This window comes from Lathyrus oleraceus, chromosome 7 (genome assembly GCF_024323335.1).
Source record: "Lathyrus oleraceus cultivar Zhongwan6 chromosome 7, CAAS_Psat_ZW6_1.0, whole genome shotgun sequence".
NCBI lineage: Eukaryota > Viridiplantae > Streptophyta > Magnoliopsida > Fabales > Fabaceae > Lathyrus > Lathyrus oleraceus.
In genome coordinates, this window is record NC_066585.1 from 24,738,546 (window position 1) to 24,754,693 (window position 16,148).

The 16,148-nt window shown below is 42.2% G+C and overlaps 1 long non-coding RNA gene across 2 annotated transcripts; it reads right to left on the reverse strand.

The window, feature by feature from the left end:
• Positions 1-2,180: 2,180 nt before the first annotated feature.
• LOC127100494 (uncharacterized) lies at positions 2,181-4,175 on the reverse strand. 2 transcript variants are annotated; one of them, XR_007794423.1, is made up of 4 exons: positions 3,373-4,173; positions 3,118-3,146; positions 2,931-3,017; positions 2,181-2,816 (listed from the first exon to the last, which is right to left on the reverse strand). It is a non-coding gene; the product is annotated as an uncharacterized LOC127100494 (long non-coding RNA). The 2 variants fall into 2 exon arrangements; XR_007794422.1 differs by having other exon boundaries at positions 2,931-3,146; positions 3,373-4,175.
• Between the last annotated feature and the right edge of the window lie 11,973 nt (positions 4,176-16,148).

Genomic DNA, 16,148 nt, shown 5'->3' on the forward strand with positions numbered 1-16,148 from the left:
AAACGCGTGTTTAGTTTAAAATTTAGACAAAAGATATTTAATCTTTTAATACTCTCTTGTTTGTGTTTTATAAGAGATGAAGTGTGTATTATAAGACATTTAATCTCTTAACAGCCTTTATGGGCGATAAGGATCTCATCTTGGGGGATCCAACATAATATTTGCTTCTATGGACGGTAAGGATCCTATCATGGGGGATCCAACATAATAATTGTCTCTATGTGCGGCAAGGATCTCATCTTGAGAGATCCAGCATAATAATTTCCTTTATGGGCGGCAATGATCCCATCTTAGGGGATACAACATAATAATTTCCTCTATGGATGACAAACATCTCATCTTGAGGGATCCAACGTAATAATTGTCTCTATGGACGACAAGGATCCCATCTTGGGGGATCCAGCATAATAATTATTTGTCTCTTATGGACCTGGATTTCCTACATAAATATTTAATGAATAAACATAGATAAATAAGTATTGGATGCCTCATTAAAAACCATCGCTCCCCTGAAGGCGCAGAGGGAAAAGAGTGCATCCCAACTAATAATTTGTCCTTATAACCGACACAGTTCCAATATCCGCCTAAAAAATATCAACTAGGTAAACAAGTAACAAAAGATAAAACAATTATATAAATGGATAACATAAATATAACTGATGGATCTAAAGGGGAATAGGGTGTTTCCCTTTGTTTTCAAGCCCCTCGTCTTGTGCGAGCAGATGGGAAGGCTCATGGATATTGCTCGTCTCTCTGGGCTGCGTGATTCCATAGTTGTCCTTTTTTTACCTTTGCTCCCTAAAAATGAACCTTCTTTAACCTAAGGCTCTCTCCGTAGCATTTCCTGGCGATTTCCTAGTCTCTTCGAATAACTCCCATCCGCTCATTGGGAAACGAGTATTTCATGCACAAATAAAAGGTAGGTAAAACATCTCTCAGTCGTTTAAAGGCTCGTAGCCCAATAATCATATTATACGAGGAAACAACGTCAATGACTAAGTACTTAATCTTTATTTCATTGACACGATCTTGCTCTCTGAACATGACCCTCGTGGAGAGGTGGTATTTCACATGCACTTGTTCTCTTGAGAATCCAACCAACGATCCCTTGAAGGGGTCAAGTCTTTATGGTTGAGACGCAATCTCTCAAAAGCGTCCTAATACAATATGTCGGCAGAGCTTCCCTGGTCCACTATGTAGCACCTCAAATTTGCACCCTACCATTTTGTACATTCATTTCATTTTTTAGGTCATTAACATTGCCTTAGCATTGCATAGCATATTGCATTTTATCAGGCAAGACTGATCAGAAGAAGTCATCTGTGCAAGAGAGCAAGGGATTTTCATGATGGAAAAGGTCTATGGGTGTTCTAGAGGGCTTACGTGATCCAAGGTTCTTTCTGATGCATTTTGGCCAAGTGTTGAAGGCTCAAAGTCCACAGTGCGTGACCAAGTTATCTGAGGTCCATACAAGTCAATTGTAAGTCAACTAAGGGCTAGGAGGTCGAGAGATGGTTTGAGACGCTTCCTTCATGTCCCAAAGAAGGTCATTTGTCATTACAAATACTTATCTTGAAGAAGAAATCCTTTCGTTCTTCTTCTCGAATTAATCTTGGAAATTCAAGTTGAGTTGGATGATCCTAGTTGATCACTGAAAAGGTGATTTGGTTGTGGAAATTTAATCGTGGTTGCATTAAGCCCATTCATTCCCTTTGTTAAGCCCACAAGTTTATCCCATTAACCATTTTTTCATATCCATATCTCATCTTGAAAATCTCATAAGCCCATTAAGCCCATTTATCCAATTTTAATCCAAGTTCATTAATCCATTTGTATCCATTTGGTTTAACCCATATCCATTTAATCAAAATCTAAATCCACTTTTATTTTTAGAACCCGTTCATTACCATATCCATTTCTAGTTAACCAAATCCATTTAACCATTTTTTAACGGCTATCCAAATTCCATATCCCTCAAAACCACTTTTATTCCAATTTAATCATTATCCAATTTCATATCCATTTTTTTTACCATAATCCATTTTATCCAATACTCAACACAAATCATATCCAATTTAGTTTATCCGTTTAAAACCAATTGCCATTATCCAATCATACCCATATCCATTTGTACAAAACCAAAATTCTGCATTAGAAATTCTGCATTGCATTTAACAAAATTCTGCATTAGAAATTCTGCATTGCATAAACAAAATTCTGCATTAAAGTGCATCCAAAATTCTGCATAAAAACTCTGCATAAAACACACAAAAACTCTGCATAAAATACAGCAAAAATTCTGCATTCCAAAACCAAATTTCTGCATTTAAATACCATCAAAAACCTGCATAAAAGTGAGCCACATACTAGAATTCAAGGCAATTAACACCAAGTAATGTAGAGCATTTAGAGATGGATTTGTTGGAGCATGACTTGCCAAAAGAAACAAGGCCAAGGGAGTGAGCATGGCAAGGAACTAAACCAGAATTACGGTGCAGACCCTATTGTGCAGAACTAGCATGAGCCAGCAGCTGCACCAAGCTAAACTGCAAGTAAATTACATTCTTGCAGCAGGCTGGTCACATCCAAGCAAGCCCTATTGCAGACCCAAAACAGGACATGCATTACATGCTACAAACACGTTCCTGCAGTAACTCATGGGCATACAACCTGCAATCCGACACGTATCATGTTGCAGAGTTGTGGTTAAACCTTCCCTAGCAGGTGACAGTTGTATCTCTGATTGTGTAGTTTCTGAAATGGTGGGAACTAAAACACCCTATCCTGCTGCAATGCCATGCTACAAGGAACCTAACCTGCATATCCATAACACCATTCAGCATCAATAGTGCACAACAGGGTTAGAAGCATCATGTGGTAGCAAGCAAAACAAACGGTAACATGTCCAACGCATACATAACCATACATACCAGATCAATACATAATGACTAGAGTTGGAACATTTGACTTGAGCTAAGTCATATCAACCAAGCATCCCACTGCAACTTCAGAGCTACCTGCAAAAGAGGATCAAGGTGATTCTAATGGCTACACCAGCAAAATCCATAACAGTTGGCAATGCAAGGCAAGAAATGGAATTTGAGTCGTAACCATTACCCTGTTGCAGAATCAAAAACCATGAAAACCTGCAGAAACAGAGCAAGTTGTCTAAGCGTACCAACACAGACATATAATCCAAAAAAAAGCAGTTCAGTTCAAAGCAATGAGTTTCAAAACAATAAGCAGTTCAGGAAGTTAAGGGATCCAAACCAATTTGGTTCAATGAAAATATCCAGACTTCAGTGAAAAAATCAAAGAGTGAAGCGTGCTATTCATTTTTCTAAATCCCACGTGACTTAATTCAAAACTCACCTTCTCATTCACTTAAGTGCCAGCTGGACGAATGAGATTGAGCCACCCAAATCCAATTCTCCAATTTGCTCTTGGATCGTGCTATATAAGCGGCAATCATTGCCAATCATTGGGTTCGAAAGATTTTTCCCTGATTCCAAAAAGCTTCTGCACTCAATCCTCACCTTCAGTACACGCTCATCCTCCATTGTTGTGGGAGCTTCATCATTCGAAGCTCTACACGGCAGAGCTAAACCACCACTTCCACCTCGATTCTTCAACGACATTCACTGTATCAATCTTCAACCATACTCTTAGAATCTTCAACCACCGTAACGAATTCTCGAAACCTTCGCCATCAACGATCAACGTCTCACCAGAATCACTCCAAGAAAGGCAGAAGAAGAAGAGCACTGAATACAAGTGGAGGCGAAGCTCGCGGCAAGGAGAAATTCTAACCGAATTCAAGAAAATTGCAAGCACTGAAACAGAAGGAAGAAGAACGCGGTGACTCATCAAACCTGTGATGCACCAAACCTTTCTGGCGTAATCGCACACCATCAACAAGTAACGCGTCGCCGAAGCTTCTTTCGCCGCCGCCGGTAGTCCTCAACGCTCTTCTTTCGAATTCTGCAGATCCATTCGTAGCCGTCACCGATCCGTCATCCCGTCGTCATCGCCGGTAAGTTGTTGTTCTTCTTTTTCGTCATGCTCGAGCAATTCGGTGATGCCGTTGCGATTCGGCTCCGTAGATTAGGATAGCTGATGTTGTTGATTTCGTGAGTTTGAGTAGTTGATTGTTGATGGTGGATGGACGCGAATCGCGTTAGACTGTTGAACGGTCCGAGATGGTGAAGCGTCCGCGAACAGCGATGTTGGTTGGTGAATGTCATGGTGATGACGAACGTGATGTTCGCATGGAGCTTTTTTTTTAAGCACTTTTTCAACTGCAAGCGCTTCATTTGCCCGTGTAGCTTTTGCGAAAAAAGCGCGTTTGGTGAATTTTTCTTGGACTTCACCTGTATGCTTCCTCACATGTGTATTTTGAGGTTCCAGATGGTTAGATACTGACTAGAAGAATTAGGATTATGTAGAAGCATTAGATCTCAGATTAATATGCTAGTTAATTAGTTCTTAGGACTTTAATTAGGTATTAAAATTGGTTTAGGAGCTAATTAGGTCTTAGAGATTAATTAGAATAGATTTAGGATTTAGAATTAGAGTTAAATAATAATTAGAAATTAATCTTAGGACTGTTACGATGAGTACATTAATATTAGGATTAACTTTAGAGTTAATTAGGTGGATTAGTGATAGAAGTCATTTGAAACATTAATTTTAGGATTAGAATTAGATAATCTCTTGGATTTTTTTAGAATATTAAATCTAACTTAGATTTTAATTGATTCTAATTAGGATCTCATAATAGAATTTTAGTTCAATATTGCTCCCTAACTGTGAAATGACTATTCTACCCCTAGGCTTAGAAATAATTCGGTCTTGCATGCTCCCTTAATTTTAGGACATGTTATCACTTGAGTAAATGAATTTCATGTGGAGTATCAACTTCTGTTCTGGATTTTTTCCCTCTTTTGACCCTAGGCTTTGACCTAGTGGTTTGGACTCACTGTTTGGATTATGGATTTCAGGTTCAAAGGCACATTGCCATGATTGGAGTGCCTCATTCATTTAAGCCTGATTATTGGTTGATGTTGGCTAACATTGTGTTGTTTTGTAGGCTTTGAGAACAAATTCACTTGTGCTTGTGCCTTGCTCATTGTCTGATGATGCTTTGTCTGTCTGTTTAATATTGACTGTTGGTTGTTTGTCTACACAGTTTAACTGATTGTTTTAGATTTTTTCACAGGTACCTAAGTGGCTTTGAGTTCATTTTGAACTTTGCTTTGCTAGCTTGTGGTTGCTTACCACTGAGGTATAATCTTCTGACTTCATGTAGTCTGGAAGACCTGGCCTGTTAATTGGCCAGGCAACTGTCTGAAGTCCTCCTTAAGAGGCGATGTTTGTGGTTGTTTACATTTTGTGCCAGGCAGGGAAAGTCCTTATTTAAGGCAATTGGTGGAAGCCAAGGGATATGCAATCTATCCCCCACTATTCTGTTGAGTCGTCCCTCTGCTCGCACGGCTGTGTGTTGATGCATTGGGACACAAACCCAAGATCTTGTGCTGTTGCACAATCGAGTCAGAGTCTTGAGCGTAGAAGGGTCCCTCCATTCTGGACCCACGCTCCTTTGTCTGAAGCTCTCCCTGGTCAGGGATAAGAGCTGTGAAGTCTCATCTTCACTCACCTTTCATCAGCTTCACCTTAGCCCCTCAATGGCAAGGTTAAGAGCTAACCTTACCCCGATACAGAGGCTTGTTTGTCGAGGTCGATATGACCCCTCGACTAAAGCCTAGCCTTGATGTTTGAGCCCCTTGTTGGTGTGTTCATTTCATGCTGTATATGCTTATGTGGTGTGATTGTATCCCTTAGGTTTGCTAGACTCCGCGTAGTCTCGTTTGCATGTCAATTAAGGTAGCACGGTTCCTTCGTATAGGACTTCCTTTCTTGCTTGAGCTTTCCTAAAACACAAACGAACATTATCCCCTCTTAAGGATACGTCAATTCCTTCTACTACAGGTGAGTAAGTCTCCAAAGGTCGAGCATCAGGTAGATTGCGTAGTGACGTTATCCACTTAAAAAACACAAACCAACAGGAATAGTTTAGCCGAACTACGACAACTCTGATTCTCATGTCCAGATGAGATACGTAGGCACGAGATGCGATGTCTTGTCGAGTTTGACTAACAACTAACACTAATTCTTTTCTCTCGCCCTCGTTGCGATTGAGACCTTCCCTTTCTCTTGCCCTAGTTGCAATCGAGACCCTTCTTCTTGTTGTGTGTTTGGAAGCTGATGTAAGTCCATCGAGTGGCATTCGGGTTCCAGTGTGCGTGTGTTTGGTTCGGATGCTGATGTAAGCCCAGTGATTGGCATTCAGGCTCCACGTTTGCCTCCTTGTGTGTGTTTTTGGTTCGGATGCTGATGTAAGTCCAGTGATTGGCATTCAGGCTCCACGTTTGCCTTTGCCTGTGTTTGTTTGTGTGCGTGTTAGCCGAGCTACGAATGCTCTGATTCTCCTTCGTCCAAAGGAGATACGTATGCATAGGATGCGATATCCTAGCGAGCATGTGTCGTTTCCCCAGTCCGAACTACTTTGACTCTGATGTCTATGCTTGATAGACTAAGTAGGCCCAGGATGCGATATCCTGCCGAGTCAGTTTCAGTCTGTTTTCTTGTGTCTCTTTCAGCCTGGGTAGATGTTTATTTGAGCAGTGTTTTAGCAACCATTTTCCTTTCTATTGTGCGTGGATCCCGTCGAGTACGACGGATGCGTAGGGGTGCTAATACCTTCCCTTCGCATAACCGACTCCCGATCCCATTCTCTTTGGTCGCGAGACCACGCTTTTTCCAGGTTTACTCTGAGCGTTTCCTTTCCCTCTTTTGGGATAAATAACGCACGGTGGCGGCTCTGTTGTTCTGTTTTCCCGCCGGTTTTTCGCGTAATGCGACAGTTGGCGACTCTGCTGGGGACCATAGAGAAGTTGACCTGTGCTGGTCCTTCTTCCCTAAGCGAGTCTCTCCTAGCGCTCTCTAGGTTAGGGCTTTGTTTGTTATTTGTTGTTATTTATTGCATTCATTTCATGTACTGTTTGCATTCAATGTGTGCATCAATGTTTGCATTCATTCATTTCATCTGCTGTGCTGGTTGTGTGTTCTCTGATTGGGGGTGGGTGTTACTCGAGGTAAAAGGCCCAATACCCAGGCTATGAGTGCAATCTAGGAAACCTAGGAATAGAGTGAGTCATGGGAAGCGGGTGGTATGCGCCACTTAGCGGAACATCGACGTCACGAGCAGTTCAGACCCTGGTGGGGTATCATCGTTGCATACTTCAGGTGTGTATATGATGGTATTCTGCAAAAGGTTATTTATGCTGCGTTTCTTTCGACCTTACCCTGGCCTAGATGTAACCTGTGAGTGGGGAGGGAATGATCATTTTAACAGGTACAGATGGTGGCTGTTGGTGACCTGTTGGTGACTAGTTGCTGACTCAGTGTGTTCCTGTTGGTGACTCAGTTTCTCAGATTGGGTTCAGATGACAGTTGACTAGTTGACTTTGGGTTTCAGATGATTGTGATCAGAGTTCGAGCCGTAGCTTTGAGCCTGTGTCCAGATATGCACAGCTTGCCAGTCATGTCTGCATCATGTGCATCATAGCATGTTTATTTTTCAAAAGAATCAATAAAAAAATTGAAAAAAAAAGAGAAAAAAAAATGATCTCTGCATGCATATCATTTCTCAGGTACATTCCAGAGTCTGTTCACTGATAGATCCGGGTGCTCATTTACAGATGAAATTGTTGGTTTCACTCGGTACTCATTGCTCTTGTATACTGTGTCGTTGCTGCAGATTGCTTTTTTTTCGAAGATGAATCAGGCTCTTTGAAGGCCTGAGAAATGATCATTATCATGTGCATCATAGGCATTAGCATCATAATCATAACATGTTGCATAACAGGTGTTCTAGTTCGGACTTCTCACTCTGGCTCCTGTCTGAGACAGGATTGTTGATCATCGTCCGCACCGCAACCAGATCGAATCATCAGAGGAGTATGGATCAGGTTCAGACTGAGTTGGCTGAGATGAGGGCAAACATGGCCCAGTTCATGACCGTGATGCAAGGGGTCGTTCAGGGGCAAGAGGAGCTGCGAGCCTTAGCCCAGAGACAGGAAGCCATGATTCTGCCACCCAGTCGTGCTTCACCAGAGGGGGTCCCCGTTAATGATCAAATTGCTGCTGTCACTATTCCCGTCAACAACTACGACGTGGATGATGATTTGAGGGGTATCATAGTCAATGGACAGCCTCTTGCTACAGAGACTGTTAATGTCAGAGCAACCCGTACTCCGGTTCGCCATCGTGGCTCTTCAAGTTCGTTGAATTCTAAGAAGCCATTCTCTGGGGCACCCAAAAGGGGAGAGAGTGAAACAAATGTTGTGCACCGGCGAGGGAGTGCGAACAGAGGACAATATCGTCAAGCTGTCGCTGTGACTATTCCAGCAACCCAACAGCAACAGGGAAGGCCAACTCAGCGGTATCAACATCAGCAACATCGTCCGCAACAGCAGGCTTACCAGCCTCCCTATGATAATCAAGCCGGTACAAGTAATGAGAGGAAGAGGGTCATTTTTTATCCGATCCCTATGTCTTACGCAGAGCTGTATCCCTCGTTGATAGAGCGGAACTTGATTACTCCCAGAGACCCGCTGGCTATACCCGTCAACCCTCGGTGGTGGTATAGGCCTGAGCAGCATTGTGTGTATCATTCGGGTGCTCCTGGTCATGATGTGGATAGTTGCTTTCAGTTGAAAATGAAGGTTCAAGATCTCGTGCAGTCAGGTATTCTGAACTTTGAAGACTTGGGTCCCCGTGTTAATCAAGCTTGAAGATAACAAGTCGCGGGCTGGCGTTGGCTTTTCTCCTGAGGTCTTCAACAAAGAGGGTTGATCAAAAGCAGAAGCTACTAATGCAAGAGATTCTGACAGTTGTTATCCCTGGTGGGATCTATCACAATTGGGTCACTGTGGGCGTTCCTACAGTTGTTCATAAGTCAGAGTAATAATCACTTTGTTTCAAAACCCTTCTCCCATGCCAAAACGAGAAGTGATGACATTGTTGGCAACATTTTGTGCAATGATATTTTCATTCAAGTAAATGCATGTTAAACATTTGTTTTTCCAATTGTTTTCCCTTTTCGCTTTTTGCATGAAATTGGTGATCACAAAAAACCCTAAAAACAGGAATAAAAGCAATCTTTTCATCTGCATAACGATTGTCTTGTTTGTTTTCCAAAAAGTTTTTCATATCGAAATCATTATGCAGGTTGTTTCTCAAACCCATTGAACATAATGATCGGACGTCATCTCCCAATTTTGAATTCCCTGTATTTGAAGTAGAAGAAGATGATGTTGAAGGGATTCCTGACGAGATTTCCCGACTTCTTGAGCAAGAAAAGAAGATCACTCAGCTGCATCTCGAGAATCAGCAGAACAGCCAACTGGGGCATCAAAAAAAAAATCAATCAAAAAAAAAAAAAAACAAAGAAAGAAAGAAAGGGTGCAAAAGAAATCAAAAGAAATCAAAAGCAAAATCAAAAGAAAAAACAAAGAAAAATAGCACCCTCAAAGTCCCAAGTTGACTGATGCTGAATTCGATCGAAAAGAAGAGATTAACTGCCAGGTGTCATGGTTAGTTATATCAGCAGAGAGTGACGAAAGCATTCGACTAGAAGGTCGAGTCTCGAGTTCTGAGAAAATGACCCTGTGCTCAAGAAAGTCTTGTCTTTCGTGCCCGATTCCAGGGGCAAGTGGACTCCAAGCTATGAACGTCCATATGTTTTCAAGAGAGCCTTTTCAGGCGGTGCTTTGACACTTACGGCAATGGATGAAGAAGTTCACTCGTCCTGTGAATCCAGATGCAGTCAAGAAATACTTAGCCTAAAAAAAAAAAAAAAGCAAAACGGCTCGCTAAGTTGAACACCCCAAAGGGTAACTTAGGCAAAAAGGAGCGTCTCGGTGGATTGAAAACCCGAAAGGGCGATCCAGGCAAAAGTTAGAGACATTGAAAAAAGAATTTGCATCTCGCTAGATTGAGCACCTCACACCGGGGCAATCTAGGCAAAAATTAGGGATTTGGCAAGTAACTGCATCTTGACAAGACCGTGTTCTATATCTGTCATCTGCCAGGAATTCTCTATGCGTCGTCGACCGAAGCTCCGAATACATCGAGATTCAGAATGGTAGAGGAAAGGTCATTATGTTCAATGTAGCCCTCTCCAATATATATCACCGATTTCAAACTTGTACAGATCTATGGAGTCTCGCCCTTTGCAGACTACCATTCCATCACATCGATTTGAGCTTTTACCCCATTGTTTGCACTCTTATTTGTTTCAACTCAACAAATGTTTTGCATGTTTTAATTGATAAAGTATCATTGTTTTCAAAATAAACAAAACTTTTCACAAAATTGTTCTCAAACAAAGTGAACATTCACAATGATGAAAGGATACCTAGGAGACCCGCAGTGCTCTCCCAAGGGTGGTATGATTACCGACGGGTAAGACAGTCGTTCGTATCTCGAGCATAACTGTATCTTTGTCCTGTAGAACCTTTTCATGGTCTCTCCTCAGCGAGGTTGCTCAGTGCAGTGTTGGTTGAAGTTGTTCATCTTCACGTCCCCGACAGTGCAACATGTTTTCTCCAAGTCTCTGTTAGCCCTATGGTGGGGCATCCCTAATAGAGTGCTGTTTGAGCCCTATCGTGGGGCATCCCCAGCAAGGTTGTTGTTTTGGACATTATCGTGAGCCAGTTCTCAAGCAGTAGGTGTACTGAAGACTTCAATTTTCGTCTCTCCAGCAGAGCAGTCTTCTCCTCTCCCTGGCACGGATGCTTTTCTGCAACGATTCGGTATTTGGAGGATTGACGTCTCAGTATTCCGTCATTTTCTCAGGCAGGTCCTCAGCAGAGTGGTTGACATGAGGAACTTCATCGATGCCTATCTATTTTCACCAGAGATCTGGCTGATTCTTGGTATCTCTGTTCTCCAGCATGAGTGAGAAGTCAGTGCTCTCCCTATAGAGTTTTCATCAAGCAGATTTCCTCAGCAGAGTCTCCCCACAGAGTGGAGTATTTGATCAGTGGGCTCCCTAGCGGGGTTTTCATTCACTTTGCATTTTGCATGTAGTGATCATTGTATCCTCAAATCGCGTAGCATTTCCATTCATAATGGAGCATTACGCCATAGAAAAATTCAAACATATGCATTCATGTGTTAACCCGATCAGACCGTCTCCCCGGCAGAGGCAGCTTCTTGTTCGACGTCTGTACAGCGCTTTCGCTACAGTTGCTCCTGACGGCACTCAGGATTGGTACCCCCAGAGAGGTTTATTTCCTCATCCGTTGGTGAAAGAAAAACCTGGTTCTACCCAGTAGCCTCCTAGTAGATGTGGGTGTGTCTGATCTCTCCATGTAGAGTCTACCCCTTAAGCAGAAACTATCATTTCCTTCTGCGCTCCCCACTGAGATACATCCTCGTGGATGACGGTTGCTTCCGTTCCCTCCCTAATGGGATGGGTTTCCCCTACTGAGTTCTTTCCTCATTAGGATGAGTCCTGATTCAATCTGCCTTTTTGGATCGATCCTGAATTGGCTTCCCGTTGACTGTTTCTTGTACTTCCCTGGGGCATAAATGAATAGTTGCTCACCAACCGACACTCATTCATCTTATCCTCAGCGGAATTTTTTGGGCCTCTACCTGCAAACCGGTAGTTGTAAGTCCTATCTTTGTGGTTTTCTACCCGCTAGCTGGTAGTTGTAAAATCCCACTTTCATCCCCTAGCAGAGGTAACCTTTGTGGTTCACTCTGATTGTTGGCGGATTTTTCGGTCTTCTACCTACTACCCGGTAGTTGTAAATCCTTTTTCTCACTCTGTCTCTCAGCAGACTGTTTGTTGGCTTCTACCTACAACCCGGTAGTTGTAAGTCCTATCTTTGTGGTTTTCTACCTACAAATCGGTAGTTGTAAAATCCCACTTTCATCCCCTTGGTGGAGTTAACCCTGTGTGCTCATCTTATCGATGACTGGTTACTTTTCCGTGGTTTTCTGCCTACTAACCGGTAGATGTAATCCCCTATTTGCAGTTATCAGTACCCAGTTTGCGGTATTGATAGTCTTGTCCCATCTGGATACTTGCCTTGATCAAGCAGTATTGTCCCCAGTGGGTTTTCTCCCCTTCCTTTTGGATACTTGCTCCGAGTAAGCAACTTTATCCCCTTTTGATTGGTCATCTTTTGCATACCTATTACTGGTACCCCGATGCCTTTCTTTTCGGTCGTTTATCCATTTAACAACCTATAACCCGGTTATGGATAATCTTCCATGCGAGGTTATTATCTACGTTTTGACGGCTATAGATAATATATCTCATGCACTCTCTGGTCAGTCTTTTGATTGTTTTCTCCAGCAGAGTAAGATTCGTATTCCTCGTGGAAACGGATGCCCATCCTTTAACAAGTTTGCCTTCGCTCTCTTCAGGATGATGTCGGTTGATTTATCCATTTAACAACCTGCAACCCGGTTATGGATAATCTTCCATGCGAGTCTATTATCTACGTTTTAACGGCTATAGATAATATGTCTCATGCACTCTCTGGTCAGTCTTTTGATTGTTTTCTCCAGCAGAGTAAGATTCGTATTCCTTGTGGAATCGAATTTCCATCCTTTAACAAGTTTGCTTTCGCTCTCTTCAGGATGATTTCGGTTGATTTATCCATTTAACCTACAACCCGGTTATGGATAATCTTCCATGCGAGTCTATTATCTACGTTTTGACGGCTATAGGTAATCTGTCTCATGCGCTCTTGGGTCGAAGTTTTGTCCTCCCCAGTCGAGTAAGATTCGTATTCCCTGTGGAATCGAATATCCATCCTTTAACAAGACTGCTTTTCTAGCCCTCTTCAGGATGTTGAGTGTTTTGGAACACAAACCAATTCACGTTTGGTCGGTCACCTGTTTCATACCTACAACCCGGTATCCTTGGTGTTCCTTCATGTTGGCTCGTTGTCGTGACCTTGTTCCCCGGTGAGACCCCCCGCAAGTGTCCAGCCTTGCCCTGTCATCTTGTAAATGTCAGTATCATGTCAGCACCCGCGTGTGTTATTTCTTTGGTGTCGGTAAACACCATCTTTCGGTGCTTTCCCAGTCATGCGTAGTGTCTGGTCTTCTTTGGTGTCGGTAAACATCATATTTCAATGTTCGTAACGTCGTCCTTCTTCCCTAGTGAAGATTCCTCCTCTCCGTTGGTGTCGATAAACGTCGAGTTTTTCCCAATTATCCGATGATAATTTGGTTGTGTTCTCGCTCTCCCTAGAAGATTCCTCCTCTCCGTTGGTGTCGATAAACGTCGAGTTTTTCCTATGCGTCTGTTGGCGTATAGTTGACATCTTTCCCCACAGGGTCGTCCCCAGAAGATTTCTCCTCTCCGTTGGTGTCGATAAACGTCGAGTTTTTCCTAGTCGTACGATGACGTCTAGTTGCTTATTCCCCGCAGATCATTTGATAATGCCAGATGATTTCCCTCAGAGTTTTCTCCTCTCTGTTGGTGTCGATAAACGTCGAGTTTTTCCTATTCGTCCTATGACGTCTAGTTGTACCCTTCCCCAAGTGGATTTACCTCCCCGTTGGTTTCGATAAACGTTGTGTTTTTCTCATTCGTCCGATGACGTCTGATTGTATACCCTATTCCCAGTCATTCATTAATGTCTGGTCGATTTCCCAGCCAGAATCCCCAGTAGACGTCCTATTTGGTGTCCGGTTGTGGTCTCCCTTTCGTCCTATGACGTCTGGTTGAGTTTTCTCCTTCTCCGTTGGTGTCGATAAACGTTGAGTCTCCCTTTCGTCCTATGACGTCTGGTTGAGTTTTCTCCTTCTCCGTTGGTGTCGATAAACGTTGAGTCTCCCTTTCGTCCTATGACGTCTGGCTGAGTTTTCTCCTTCTCCGTTGGTGTCGATAAACGTTGAGTCTCCCTTTCGTCCTATGACGTCTGGCTGAGTTTTCTCCTTCTCCGTTGGTGTCGATAAACGTTGAGTCTCCCTTTCGTCCTATGACGTCTGGCTGAGTTTTCTCCTTCTCCGTTGGTGTCGATAAACGTTGAGTCTCCCTTTCGTCCTATGACGTCTGGTTGAGTTTTCTCCTTCTCCGTTGGTGTCGATAAACGTTGAGTCTCCCTTTCGTCCTATGACGTCTGGTCGAGTCTTCCCATTCATCCTATGATGTCTGGTTACCTCTCCGTTGGTTTTGGTAAACGTTGAGTGTTTCCTAGTTGTCCGTTGGCATCTAGTTGAGATGATTTCTGTTCCCATTCATCCTATGATGTCTGGTTACCTATCCGTTGGTCTTGGTAAACGTTGAGTCTTTCCCATTTCGTCCGCTGACGTATGGTTGTATCACTATCCTTCCCATTCATCCTATGATGTCTGGTTACCTCTCCGTTGGTCTTGGTAAACGTTGAGTCTTTCCCATTTCGTCCGCTGACGTATGGTTGTATCACTATCCTTCCAGTCATTCATTAATGATTGGTTACCTCTCCGTTGGTTTTAGTAAACGTTGAGTTTTTCCCATTACGTCCGCTGACGTATGGTTGTATCCTTTCCTGGTTATCCCCAGTAGAGTTAAGTTACCTCTCCGTTGGTTTTGGTAAACGTTGAGTGTTTCCTAGTTGTCCGTTGGCATCTAGTTGAGATGATTTCTGTTCCCATTCATCGTGTGTCGATGTCTGGATGTGCTTTACCCTGAAAAGAAAGAAGAAAACAAGAAAAATTCCCAGCAGTGTGCAAATCTCTACGGTTCTTGGTATTCAATCCCTGTTTACCCTGAAAGTCTGACAGCCGTTGCTCTCATCCATTCGGGTTCCCAGTTGATTGAATAGGGGCAGCTGTAGCACCTCAAATTTGCACCCTACCATTTTGTACATTCATTTCATTTTTTAGGTCATTAACATTGCCTTAGCATTGCATAGCATATTGCATTTTATCAGGCAAGACTGATCAGAAGAAGTCATCTGTGCAAGAGAGCAAGGGATTTTCATGATGGAAAAGGTCTATGGGTGTTCTAGAGGGCTTACGTGATCCAAGGTTCTTTCTGATGCATTTTGGCCAAGTGTTGAAGGCTCAAAGTCCACAGTGCGTGACCAAGTTATCTGAGGTCCATACAAGTCAATTGTAAGTCAACTAAGGGCTAGGAGGTCGAGAGATGGTTTGAGACGCTTCCTTCATGTCCCAAAGAAGGTCATTTGTCATTACAAATACTTATCTTGAAGAAGAAATCCTTTCGTTCTTCTTCTCGAATTAATCTTGGAAATTCAAGTTGAGTTGGATGATCCTAGTTGATCACTGAAAAGGTGATTTGGTTGTGGAAATTTAATCGTGGTTGCATTAAGCCCATTCATTCCCTTTGTTAAGCCCACAAGTTTATCCCATTAACCATTTTTTCATATCCATATCTCATCTTGAAAATCTCATAAGCCCATTAAGCCCATTTATCCAATTTTAATCCAAGTTCATTAATCCATTTGTATCCATTTGGTTTAACCCATATCCATTTAATCAAAATCTAAATCCACTTTTATTTTTAGAACCCGTTCATTACCATATCCATTTCTAGTTAACCAAATCCATTTAACCATTTTTTAACGGCTATCCAAATTCCATATCCCTCAAAACCACTTTTATTCCAATTTAATCATTATCCAATTTCATATCCATTTTTTTTACCATAATCCATTTTATCCAATACTCAACACAAATCATATCCAATTTAGTTTATCCGTTTAAAACCAATTGCCATTATCCAATCATACCCATATCCATTTGTACAAAACCAAAATTCTGCATTAGAAATTCTGCATTGCATTTAACAAAATTCTGCATTAGAAATTCTGCATTGCATAAACAAAATTCTGCATTAAAGTGCATCCAAAATTCTGCATAAAAACTCTGCATAAAACACACAAAAACTCTGCATAAAATACAGCAAAAATTCTGCATTCCAAAACCAAATTTCTGCATTTAAATACCATCAAAAACCTGCATAAAAGTGAGCCACATACTAGAATTCAAGGCAATTAACACCAAGTAATGTAGAGCATTTAGAGATGGATTTGTTGGAGCATGACTTGCCA